The sequence below is a fragment of the Takifugu flavidus genome, chromosome 17 (genome assembly GCF_003711565.1).
Source record: "Takifugu flavidus isolate HTHZ2018 chromosome 17, ASM371156v2, whole genome shotgun sequence".
In the NCBI taxonomy this organism is placed as follows: domain Eukaryota; kingdom Metazoa; phylum Chordata; class Actinopteri; order Tetraodontiformes; family Tetraodontidae; genus Takifugu; species Takifugu flavidus.
Window position 1 is genome coordinate 7,528,048 of NC_079536.1, and position 13,548 is coordinate 7,541,595.

At 39.9% G+C, this 13,548-nt stretch overlaps 1 long non-coding RNA gene across 2 annotated transcripts in view; it reads left to right on the plus strand.

Moving 5' to 3' along the window:
* The window catches only part of LOC130514054 (uncharacterized), a 91,561-nt gene that overhangs the window by 35,832 nt on the left and 42,181 nt on the right, over nucleotides 1-13,548 (plus strand). For both annotated transcript variants that reach the window (XR_008946895.1, XR_008946894.1), the window contains exon 3: nucleotides 957-1,027. This is a non-coding gene — a long non-coding RNA (uncharacterized LOC130514054). The remainder of the gene's footprint in view (nucleotides 1-956; nucleotides 1,028-13,548) is intronic.

Genomic DNA, 13,548 nt, shown 5'->3' on the forward strand with positions numbered 1-13,548 from the left:
CCGGATGTGAGGGCATGGAGCCAGAAAACAATGATAAACTTTTTACCCCCAAACCTTCGACAACCTCAAAAATGTGCCTGTACAGTGAGAGGCTGCGGTTTTAAAGTCGACAAAAGTTCCCTTTCATTCGCATTGGGAGGAAGATGCTTGATTGACAGAGGAACATTTGAAGGGCGATATAAAGACAGCTAGCTGGGACAGCTGGAGAGCATGAGTTGCGCTTGCTAATTAAAAGAAAAGCAGCTGTCTTTCTTTCTGTTTCTGTTATTCCCTTGTTCCTGGGAGCATTAATGTTTTATTCAGGAGAAACATAACTACAGATGAAATTAATAAAATCAGGCCCTGCCTTTTCCTTGCTGTCTCACGGGGGGTGGGGGAGGCGTAAGGAGTGGGGGGATTCAAAAGCTCATTTCTCCCCAGCTTTGAAAGCGCAAACTCAAAGTGCTCTGTGTACTGTAGTTTTCATTTCTTCATTTCCTGCATATCAAGTTACTTTTCCTCTTTTGTCTCAAAACGCATCGCCCCAAAGTAAAGATCAATTTTTCAGTGTTTGAGGCGCTCGGAATTAGAACAGTGTTTCCTGCACACAATCATTACAGGCGTTCCTGTAATGTTTCCATATTGCCCTGTGCATGTTGTAGCAGGTTTCAGTGCTGTTTAGATTTAAAAAAAGGGGACAGTAGATGTGAATGCGGCACGCTCCTGTTGGTTTACTGGGGAGCTCATAGCCTTTTGTTGATTGTGTGTTGATGTTTTCGTGTGCAAGCAAGTGTGTTTCATTTGACTATACATCCAGGCCTTGGGAGTATTTGCCTGTCTGATCACCTCATGTGAGTCTAAGGGGGAAGCCATGCGTGACTAACACGCACTTCAGAGTTGAACTAATTGTGTCATTTTTAACGTGAATCTGTGCTCACCCGCATTTATTCCTTCTCTTTCCTTTTCTCTCCTCCCAGAGCTACTGAACAAATACAGAGTGGACCGAGCCCCTTGCATCCATCTCGCTATGGGAGAATTTTCAATGCAGGTGCATCATTTATTTCCAGAATTCTTAAGCTTCTGCCTTCACCAGGACGGTAAAATTTCTCACACCATTGAAACAGACGAGCAGAAATGTGTTCTCTCATTTCCTTTGATTACGGCTAATTAGCGCGCCGTTTCTGATGTGGAGTTTAGGTTTAGGGTGTGAAATTCAGGTCAGGTGTGGGCTTCAAGTGTGTGTGGGCGCTAATGCATTAGTTAAACTCTAATCCAGGAGGACCAGGCTTTGCTTCGCATAATTTGAGCACATTAAGCAAAACTCTCTTGCTTTACAACATATCGTAGAGTTTTCTGAGTTTCTGGCCTTGCAGAAAATTGGTGATTTCAGTACAGACCACCAGAGTATGAAAATGATCCCTTTTAGACTTGGGCTAAATTTAAAATGTTTTGCAGCCCTCAAAAAAAAAACTCATCTACAGTTGTTTTAGTCCCTAAACTGGGCATTTGCGAGAGCTTCTAACTGCTGCTAATTAACATAGCAAGTTGTCAACCGGGTGCAGAAAAAGGTAAGAGATGACTGAAATCTGTACTTGCACAAAGACATAAGGGTAAATATTTACCCCTAATTACCTCTCGTTAACCTTTACATTATATTTATTCAGAAGGTTGTAGCATCTAAATCTCATTTTCAATCCCACTTGTGTATATTCCCCATCACAATATCGATTTCTTCCTCTATGCATCTGTTAGACTAACTTGTTTCCATGATATCTTTAATAATTCCTTTTCGTTTTGAGTTGATGATAACACATTGTAGAAGATTATTGATACTGCTATAGTCTTGTTCCTTCGAAGGTGAAAGTAATGAACTGTGGGGCTGAAAATCAGGCCTTTTCTTTTTAATATGCTTTTCCCCTTCAACTGTCTTCTGGGCCAGCAACGACCATTGCTAATGCTAACAGGGTTTCCTCAGAGAAGAGACACCAGACAGCAGCATCTGCATGGAGAAACCTGCATCAAGGACTGGAAATGGGGTGTTTACTTTTGACTATTATGATGAGTAATAATAGCTGAACAGGTGATATTATTGGACCCATTTTTGGGTTTTCTATCAAGGTATCTTAGTTCTCATAGTTCTACTCTAACTCATGTCTTTCAGAGATTTTTTGGTATCTCTGGGTTTATAAGTGAGGGTTAAACCAGGGGTGGGCAAACATTTTGATTCGTGGGCCACAATGGGTTCTAACATTTGACAAAGGGGCCGGACCAGGAGCAGATGGATGGATGGAGTGCTTTGGTAACCTCACCTCATTGGAGAAAAAATACACATCTTGGGATATGGAGAAAACATGTGCTTTAATTTCAAATGAAAATGAAGAGAAGCATTACAACAAAATATCTGACTTTGGAATGAGTCTTAAAACACTTAAAATCAAATGAATAAAATGTGCCTTTTTAAAAAAAATTAATAACCATTTCTATTTTAAAGCACTGAAAGTTCTGTTATCCTTCAGGATATCACCATCACTCTCCTCCTGACTGTCTTTTTTCTAGTGGGAAAACACCAGAATTGCAGTGAAAATATAACATTAACAAGGTTTATTCATTTAATTTTTCAAGTTTGGCGGGCCGGATTAAAACGTTTAACGGGCCGCGTGTGGCCCCCGGGCCGTAGTTTGCCCATGCCTGGGTTAAACTATCGATTTTCAATTGTTTTGCAATTTATTTTAACCTGTTTATTCTTGTTTTCAGTCCTTGTGGTGAAGAACAAACCCTTTAAACATACCTTATGAGTGAGATAATCATGAGTTTTACTGTTGCTGCCTTCTAACATTTACAAAATGGCCCACAAAATCATCTCTCTTTATGAGTTTTCCGAATTCATTCAGGGAACAATGAAAATAAGTACACGTCTATCTTTCCAAATGCAGTGAATTCATTTAAAGCAAGAAAAAAATGCTAATTACGTCAACATTTACTTCATATTAGACACATATATTCCTCGAGCTACATCTGCCTTTTTTTGCTTTTAAAATTATCTCACAGTGTTTGAGTTAAATGAAAATTTTAATACATCAGAGCTAATGTTTTCTTTGCAAAAGCTCACCCTTTACTTTTCTTATATTTCTCATCAATGACCTAAAAACAAACACTCTACTCCCTCAATAGGCCAGCATTTACAAAAAGGACCAAACTATTTTTATTTTATATATATTAATTTATTGCCTTTTTCCCCAATTTGTAATGAATAAAGAACTTCCGGTCTAAACCACACCCACTACAGGTTCTGGATCTGGACAATGTGATACGTCTGTGTAGAATTCCTTTGCTGGATCAAAGCAGAATTATTAGAATTGATTAAAACAATCTTGAGAACGTGGGACGTGAATAAAGCAGTGGTCACTGAAGCCATCTGAGAACACACACACGCACGCACGCACGCACGCACGCTCACACACACACACACACACACACACACAGCCTGTTGTAAATCAGATCACGACCGGGTGTGAAGCTGCACCACAGTGAGTACTGAGCTTTTCTATCGACAGTCACTTTCTTTCAGCCCGGTGATCTCTCACTCTCATCATGAAGAGCTACGGGACACTAATGGACTTCCTAAAACAGACACACAACACGGTAATGAGATAACACAGGACATTAACACAAAATGAAGGCAGTGGTGGAAAAAAAGGGGTCCAGAGTCGACTGATTACGCCACAGATGCAAATTCTGGGCTTGAATAAGCACATGGTGTACCTACTGACACGTGCTGTATGCACATGGAGTTACCTACACACACAGACACACACACAAACCCACACACACAGACAGTGCTGTCTGGCTGATCAATAGTTTCCTGTGCTGGGGAGGGGTGATGACTGCAGACAGCAGTCAAAGCCCTGAGGACCAGAGGGTGACACCCCTTATCAAGTGAGCGAGGTGAAATGTCAAACACTGGAGATCTCTCTCTCCCTCTGTCTCCTTCTTTCTCTCTCTCCCTCCCTGATTCCCTCTTTTTTCTCTTTTAATTTCCAGGTTCTCTGCAGCTCATTGTTGCTCATTGTTGAGGATTAATTTAATAACATTCTCACCTCTGTCTGTCATCCATCATTGTTGTTATTAACCATTTTGCTCCTATTCCTTCACACTCTTTGTATTTTTATTCTTTTTTTTAAATTGTATGCTCACCAGAGGACTTAAGCCTTTTTCTAAACTTTCTCAGAATAACTGCACAGTAGCATAACGGCCTATTGAGCACAACATACATAGAAATGTGAATTTGAATGAGGCAACAATGTTTGTGGGGGGGTTTCAGTGCTAATCTGGCTTATATGTGCCCCGCATGTCTTACACTTTGTCCATTTCCACGGCCCTAAGCTTAATAGCAATGCTGCAGGATTAGTACAGGGTGACTTCACACAATAAAAAAGGAAGAAAATAAATAACACTCTGCGAGATGCAAATATTCTGGTGGCTGGAATCAGCGTGGCGCTGCGTATATTCAGTTAAATCAGAACAGGCCTTTATGTTGGATGTGAGACAGCCCCACACAACAATGGGAGGGCTAAAGAAATGAACACGGTAATGTAATTTTCTCCCGCTGATGTGTTTTATCAGCATAATGAACAGAAAACACGCCACAAACACATCACAGCTTTCCAACTGCAAAACATTTGGCATTAATTCCTCATCTGGCACAAGGATTATTATCCCTCAGATTGGATTTATGATCTCAGTGCTCAGGCAGGTTTATCCAGTCACCATATGTAGAATTATCATTAGAGTCTAAATCCCCCTACATACACACACACACACACACACACACACGCATGTTGTGTAACCATTCTCCCTATAGTTAAATGCCTTTGAGATGGTGATGATTGGCGATGTGGGAGTTTTGCTTTTTTTGGATGTTTTCTATCAGTTCAAAACATCCCCCCACAGATAAACACTTTTTTTTTGCATGGCCAGTTGAAATAATAAAAAACACTAATTGTGGGATGATGGTAACATGTTATGTAGGGTATTAAAAAATGTAACAAAGCAGAGACTCAATTAAATGTCTATGAAGAAAACAAATTCACAAAAAAAAAATTCCACGAACAGAGCAACCTTAAACTTTTCTGTTTTTCTCCATTTTTGCTTCATTTGCATTCAGAATTTGAATGAATAAAATAAAATAAATATATATATATATCCAGTTAAACTCAGTTTGGCAGGCCATTTCACCTGTTTTATTCTGCTTTGTGCACATTACTATTAATTCACACACTGCAGTCGCTCTCTGATGTCACCACTGTAACCCCCCCCTTCCCTCCATGTGGTTCCCCCAGGCTGCACCGTCTCTAATCAAGGACTAATGAGCCTAATTGGTCGTTAAAAAACGCTTGAGTTTGACACAGCCATGCTACAGCGTCTGCCATATGGTAGGGGTTGGCCCGAGGCCCCCGAGCTGCCAACTGTTCGCCTGCCGCTGCTTGGCGAGCGCAGCGGTGACTGACAGAAACGGCAACAGGAGTTCCTCTCCTGTTGATGATTCAGCATCGGGTTTCTGTTTAAATCAGAACTTTTCCTTTAAGGAGCAGACACATAATTTGGTTGTACCCAGAATATGGATTAACCCTTTCCCTTAAATTATAATTCCAACTATTATTGTGTTTTGCAGGTGTTAAAATGCTCAAGAAAAGTATTTTGACAGAGATCTATGAGATGATACGATAAGGTGCAGCTCATCTCCCAATAGATCACTTTCCAAAATAGATGCAAAACACACATTTGCAACGGCTCCTGCTACTGTCATAACCACACAAATAAATTGGGAAAGAATTAAGCATCCATCAACAATTATTGTTGCAGTTTGCCACAACTCAACACCACTTTTAAGCAACATAAAAGCGCAAATACAGAACTTGTTTTAAAGTCAGCTTTACTTGGTTATTGCTCAAATATCTACATTTGCGTTATTAAACTCTTGATTTTCAGGGTGGAGAAATGTGAAGTATTATTTTGGTCATATTTAGAGAAACCTCTTGGCATCATGGTGATGTAAGCTGCATCGACAATGTGTTGACTTTGCAGCGACCCACTAATTAATTTGCCTCTATAATGTAAGAGCTGTGAGGTCTGCTGCCCTCAGCCAATTTACCAGTGACCTTAATATGACCCAAGCCAGGCACTACGTGCACGGGTTTTAATGTGTGTGCATGCGTGTGTGTGACGAGGTTAAGCATATTTTACCAAAACAAGGAAGCCCAGCATCTAACAAGAAGTGATTATGTAAATGATGTGTTGGCAGCTTTGATACCACTGGGTTTTGAAGTGTGTGTGTGAGAAAGAGAGAGAGCGAAAGAGAGAGAGAGAGAGAGAGAGAGAAGAGAGAGCATTCCAATGATGGAGAGTGCATTCTTGGTTAAAGTGCAAGGCTCACAGGGCGCTCACCTAATCAGGGACATTTTATCAAAAATGGATCTTTATTCAAGAAATGCATAGATCTTTTCATTCTTCCATTTTCTGTCATGACAAAAGCGTACATATAGTACAGTAACTTAGTCATTCCTTTGGGTTTGAGTTGTTAGCATGAACATATAAAAAAAAGTTTAAGCTCTGAAGGTTAAAGATAACATCCTGGCCCAGGCAAACTGCACTTTAATGGTTCTAAGTTATCCAGCAGGCATAATAATCCACCATGTTACATGTCAATATCACCAACAGGACAAAAATAGAAGTAAGACAATGGACTGATTAAAATGGCACCAAGTTTCAATCAATCCAAAGTTGAAAGCATTATTCATTTACCTTATATAACCCACCTAAGTAAGTCACAACTGTGCCGTTTCGCTGCCATATAGCTTTTTATTCCACAAGCTATACTGTTATAAGGCTTTTGAAAAAAAAAAAAAGTCCCCTATATTTATGTAGATAACTTATAATGGACCAGATTTATCCTTTCATGCTTTTGTCATGGCCTTCAAACCACATTTTACACAAAAGTCCTGCAGAGCTTCCATTTATTATACCTCCTTCACCTGCTCCTTCTGTGGACGTGTCCTCTCACTCTCTACCTCTCTCTAAAATGATGTCTTCCTCAGTGATAATTCGGGGCGCACACAGTGTGCGGCAGATTTCCCTGCCAGTAGATATAAGCTGATTGAAGGCAACCAGCGCCTGTCAATACCTCTTGCTTGTATTCGCGTGCACCCCGCCTGGCTCCAACACGGCTGATTATTGGAGACCTCTCAAAGTGGTATTGAACTGCTGTCCCCACTCTTGTTACCTAGCTGATGGTTTCATTGTTTATATGCAGATGGAGGTGGGCTATTGAGCAAGCGAGACAATCGGCCCTAATGGTAAACAAGCAATCAGAGCGATGCGTGGCGAGGAAGTGAGGTCAATAGAGTTGATTAATACACATAAGGGGACACATTATGGACACTGCGATCTATATTTTCTGCTGGTCACATCCTGTGAGACATTCACATAAGACTATGTAGAAATGGATCAAACGCTGGCTATGCAGTGGTATTTGAAGTAGTACAGAGGTGCATTGACGTGTCAGGACAGGACCAAATGGACCAGAGTTACCTTTATAAAGGGGTAAATTTGTTACTATGAAAATAACAGTTGGAAGTTCAAATCTGCCTTCATGTTTTAGGATTTTATGAGTCATTATGGGATGAACCACACAATCAGAGGTTTTTGCAGAAACATGGAGTATTCCAACTTTGTAAACCTGGCTTAACTCTCAGGTTTCATTTCACCGTGAGCCTGCAGTATTTACCATTTGACCAAAACCCACCGTTCTCCTATACAGTGACTCACTTGGTGTCTGTTCCCTCTATAATACTCAATGTAGAGAACGTGGCTTGTTGTCACACTTTCACTCTCTTACAAGTTTCTTGGAATAAATACATAATATTAAACCACCACATGAAAGACCAAAGTCTCAGATATATATTTTGTATTTTTGTCATTTTCATATTTTGTCTCATTGCAGAATTAAATTACTCTTTATTTATAGAGCTTCTGTTACAATCAAAGTTGTTTCTAGGTGCTTTACAGAACCTGGGGGTCAGGCCCTGGGATTTGTTCGGACAAGAGACAGTGGCAAGGAAAAACTTCCGTTTAACAGGAAGAAACCTTGAACAGGATCAGGCTCATGTAGGGGGACCCTCCTGCTGATGGCCGCCTGGGTAGAGAGGGAGGAGAGGGGTGGAGGACAGGTAGAGGAGCATATAGGCAGAGATCATGGAAATACACTAATTAGAACAAAGTGCTGGTGTAGGAGTTGAGTGGTTCAGCGGAGTGAATTAAAGGCGATTGAATGAAAAATTTGAACATGTGACATGTTGCCCCCACTATTCGCTGGAGTTTGCAACTAATAAAACAGCAGAAAAATCATTGTTTCTCTTTGTTTACTTGAAAGTGAACACTGAAGTCAGGCAGAGAAAATGTTTAGCGTTGGTGATGAAAAAAATCATTGAACATGTTAAACATTCACACAAACTATTACACAACACGTAATGGCTTAAAATTTAAGCCATTAATTTAAGCCTTAAATTCACTAGGAGCTGCTGTTATGTAGGGTTTTGGCTCTGTCTCAACTGCCTGTTTTATCTTTATTAAACTCAAAATTCCAGATTGAATTGGACAACCAAAAAAAATAAAGCATCGGTACATTGTGAAACTTAAACCAGTCCTGAAGTGTGGCCATAGTTCACCAATGGAAGTCAATTGGTAAAGACACCTCACCTTTTTTTCATTTTGTACCTGCCCGCTGTTTCTTCCCCTTGCTTCGCATCTCTGGTATTTTGGATTTGGTTGCCTTGCATTTCTTTTGGAATAGCCATTTTTTTTCCTTGTGCTTGCCTTTCAGCTTCAAGTGCCTCCTTCAGAGGAGTGTCGGTGACAATCGAAGTCTTCTTTGCGGGTTAAAATGTAGGACACTCAGCCATAAGATAACAGGCACAGAGCAGGCAGAGACTTGAGAAAAGGCATTTTATCAGGCCAGGACAAGGCCAAAAATCAGTCAGAAACACCACTGAAAGATCTGGCCTGGGCACAACAGAGCCTGGCAAAGACTGGGTGCCAGGCAGGCAGTTTAAATAGCTGAGATTCGAACAGATCGTGCTGGCGAGCTGAGAGAAGAAATGGGTTTGCTAGATTGCTGATTGAGATGAGCAGACTGACAGGTTTCATAGTGCCCTCAATCCAATCCCCTGTATGAGGAGGAGGGATGAGGGAACCAGTGTGTGATTACAGACACATCCTTGATTTTTACGTTTTAGCACAAGACACAATTTGAATCCTTAAAAGTCCTGAATATACTAATGTTATCCCCACATTTCCATTAAACTTTGCCTTTCACTTTTAAATTAGCAGGTTTGCATATATGCTCCCTGCTCGGGACTAGAAAGAGCAGCTGCATACTGTATATGTGGCCTCTTAATGTGTTGGCATGGTTTCATTAGAGCAGTTACATCTGACAGGATGCTGGCAGGACACATTTAAGATCAAAGTCCAGATGGAGAGTACTTAAAAAATATTTTCAAGGAAAAGATTTTCTAATGCAAAAACGCACATTTACCACATTACAGTTTGCCATGACAATAAAAATCTCAAATATGAAGAAAGGGCAAAAAGGTTTATGGTGATGTATTTTAGCTGTATTGGAAGAGTTTCTATTGGACATTGGAGTTTCTATGGACGTTTCTTACAATTGCCTCTTTTAATGCGATAGTTGTCCCTTGTTGTAGATCTCTGCCATTATTCCCTTCTTCATCTTCAATCTCTCTGACATAATCTTTTGTTTTGATTCATTTAGTTTCAACAGTTAGAGAGAGTTCCCAGAATTGCTTACAGAATCAGTTCTATTTTTATTATTTCTTTATTTTTACCATTGCCACTTGGCACTGCTGCTCAGAAAACATACATCTGGTTGTAAAATAGGGAAGTTGGAATTATACCTTTTTTAATTGCTGGCACTGTATTACAGAAGTTCAAGCAAATGTGAATGAAGGGAGCAGAATCATCTGTGATGTGTGAAGCTCTCATTCCACCTTGAAAGGGACAGAGCTGACCCAAACATCAGGTCGTATCAAAGAAGATCCTTTGATGAAACTTTAAAGTGTTAAGTGCTGTGTGATTACATAAGCAATGTTCCCAAACTAAAACCTACAGTTCGACTGAGGTTTCAACAGTTTACAGTTTACTGCTTGAGAAAAGAGTAAAAACAGAAAAAAAAACTAAACACCATAGAAGGCACTTGTGTATAGTGACAGAAAACCAATTAAAACCTGATGTTTGCGTCTTATTTTGTGTTTTGTGTGGCTCCTTGCTGTGTGACTTGGCTAGGTCACAGGTTTACATAACCTTGAGCTGTGTACAGAAAGTCATTACTTCAGAGCCCCAGTACAGTAACTGTGCATGTTTTGTGATGAAAAACCACATGTATTCTCTTTGATTAAAAAAAAAAATCCCTCAACATGAAGCATTTAGAATTTGGTTTTAAGATGACCTGGGCTGTGTAAAGTGCATGAAAGCATTTTAAAATATTGATCAGTTATCTGAGACTCAGGCATGAAAAACTCTTTGAATGGCCTTTTCTTTATGAGCGTGATATATGTGGCTGAAGTGGGATTGTAATAGATAACAAATAACTTCTGTGGAAAAGCATCACACAAACACTCATGCCTAGTGACCTCTGAAAGGTTAAAACCTTGAAAGACTAACCCTCACCCTAATCCTTCCAATCATTATTTGCAATTTAAGCGTGAATAACTCCTCAGGTTCTGCGCTTGTTTTTTTTGGTAGTTGCTCAAGTACCCAAAAAATGAGTTGCAGGAAAAAAAATATATAGTTGGGCCCTTTGATTTTCACTTAAATCATATTACGGTTAACATCTTGAAAGATTCTAAAGCAGCAGTAGTGTTTTGTTCCAGGCCTTTTCTGCTTGCATTTGCATGCTAAATAAAGTCAAGACATCATCTGCAAAATAATTCATCTTTTTGACAATAGAGGAAAAGTTAGAGGCCCAAATCAACGTGAAATGATAAAATAAAGGATTTCCCCTAAAGCCCCCATCGACATCTGCTGACAGACTTGTTTACATGATGCTGCCTCTTATACATTTATAACCCCTGGCTAAAACATGGATGAAGCCAAATGGCACCTTCAGAGTGAGTCTCTGATAATTAGTCCTGTTCCACAGTACAAATTCGCCACATTTAGATTCAAAGCTTTCCTTATCGCTATTAATGATTAAAAGGGCAGCTCTTATCTTTTTGTTTGTTCGCCAGTGATGCAAGAGTCAATTAATCTGAACCTAAAACAAAACCCCCATTTAACTCCTTAATCCGCTGCAGCTTGTAGCGATGCTCTTAGAGCCACATTTCCATTTTTATTTGGCTCCTTACTGCCTAAGTGGTGCCACAAATGATCAGAATGATGTCACTGATTTGAATGAAGACCAGGGAAGTGATTGGTTTAAATGCCTCAGTCTAATTGAATCGTGTTAGCCAGATATGCAATTGAATTACATTCACTTCACTGGATAGGTATGTGTACAGAGTAGAAAGTGTGTGTGTGTGTGTGTGTGTGTGTGTGTTTGTGTTTCTAAACATTGGGGGGGTCCAATCATCACAGTAATGTCATGCAGTTTCAGAGTAAAGACTCAAGTTCAGGGATAATGTATGGCCTGAGGTTAGATGTAAGGTTAGTATGTTAGAGTGTGCCGAACTTGTATCAATTTAAAGCAATTTGTAAAACTTTGTTTATAGATCAAATTTCATCAAATCCGAGTTCCTAAGAAGGTGTAAGATCTTTTAATGTTAGAGCTTCTGAAATCAATAATGGCCATGGTGTCCACATGTTGCACACACTGAATAATGCAAAATGCTAAGGCCTCCACCACAACATGCTGTTGGTCTGACCTTCCAACCACTTATCCGTTCCTGGTTGAAGTGGGAGCAGCCTCAACAGTGAGGCCACTCACTCCTCTCCTCAGGAACGTTCATCTCTCAGATGTCCAATTTCTTGTCCTGTTGGTCATTACCCAAAAATCATGACTATTGGTGAGGGTTGTCACATAGATTCCTGGTAAACACACAGACTTGCCTTCATCTGAATTTGTCTGATTAGCAGCTAATAATATCTGGCTGCTCTGCTATCATTATGGGCTACAGTGCTAGCATGTTGCACTGCCTGTTTTATCCAGAATTTACACTTCATCAAAAGTATTTAACACATTTTGCATAATAATTTTTTTCCAAAAGATTTCTCAGTCAAGCTGCATTGGTAGCTTCTTATTATTATCATAATACGGAAACCTTCATATTTACTTTAATTTTGTGTGTTTTGAGGTTATTCTTACTCTCTGTACTATAATGTGTATAGAAACAAATATAGATATTTATTTAAAGCATGAGAAGAAGGAGCTGTCACCAGTTGGTGGTTTAGGACTGTAGAAAAATTGTTTTTAATAGTTAATTTAGTAATAGTTATTTTACTAACAGTCCTTCATTTGGTTTTATTCGAATGTGAACTAGCCAAAATAAAGTAAAACAAGATACTAGATATGTAGCAGGAGATGCTGCATCGTATGTCCAGTCCACCCCTGTCATGTTCTTTTTGCAAACCCTACCCAGTGCACACGTGCGTGGTTTACTATCTGATTTTGCAGACCCCTAACTGTGACCAATTGGTGTGTGTAGAGTGTGGACAGTTGGATTATCTGAACACACAAGACGCATCTCCCGTGGTGTCTATACTGTTGTTCAAGTCTGTCATTAGAATAACAATACCTTTGGTGCCATAAGCTGACATTTAAATAAGCTCTAGCTGCAGGGGCGAGGTCATGTTAGAGGTGTGCCTTTGATTAGCATCTTGTCTATTCTTTGCCAGAAACAGCACCATCTTTGTCTTTGTGGACCCATAATCTTTTACAACCCCAACAATAGTGCATATGTGCATAATGTGTTGGAGAGGACGCGTGTCAGAGTTTAATGATGACGGCGGCGCGTGGCGTCCCTATCAAGTGTTGAATAATTGATTAGTTAAGGGTCACACAGAGCCTAAAGCGTATCTGTTTTTGTGTATCTCTGTCCATGGATGCGTATGCACTGGTGTGTTTGAGGGTTCTGGTGAGTGGACATATAGATCTGTGTGTCTTCAGACCTCCTAAGCTGAATATTGATATATTGATCAAGTGCTTGTGTTGCTTAAAGCCATTTGCTCCTGGGGGAGTCCTTGTAACACACACATGCAGCCTCTTCCACACTCACAGGCACATCGAGCATGGCTATTGACAACTGTGTCATCTTTTTCTGTGCGAACAATTACTGACAACCAGTGTTGTTTCTCATCATATTGTGTCATTGTCTTATCAGACAGTTGCAGAGCACTGGTACAAAGCGCACCTGCCACACGTCCATTCAGTAGAACATTAATGCGAGCTCAAGAACATAATACTATTATAGAATATAATAGCCTTATGGCTAACCTTTTGGCTTTCTACACAGGCTACAACAGCATGATAATAATTGCATATCCCAGATGTGTTCATTTATG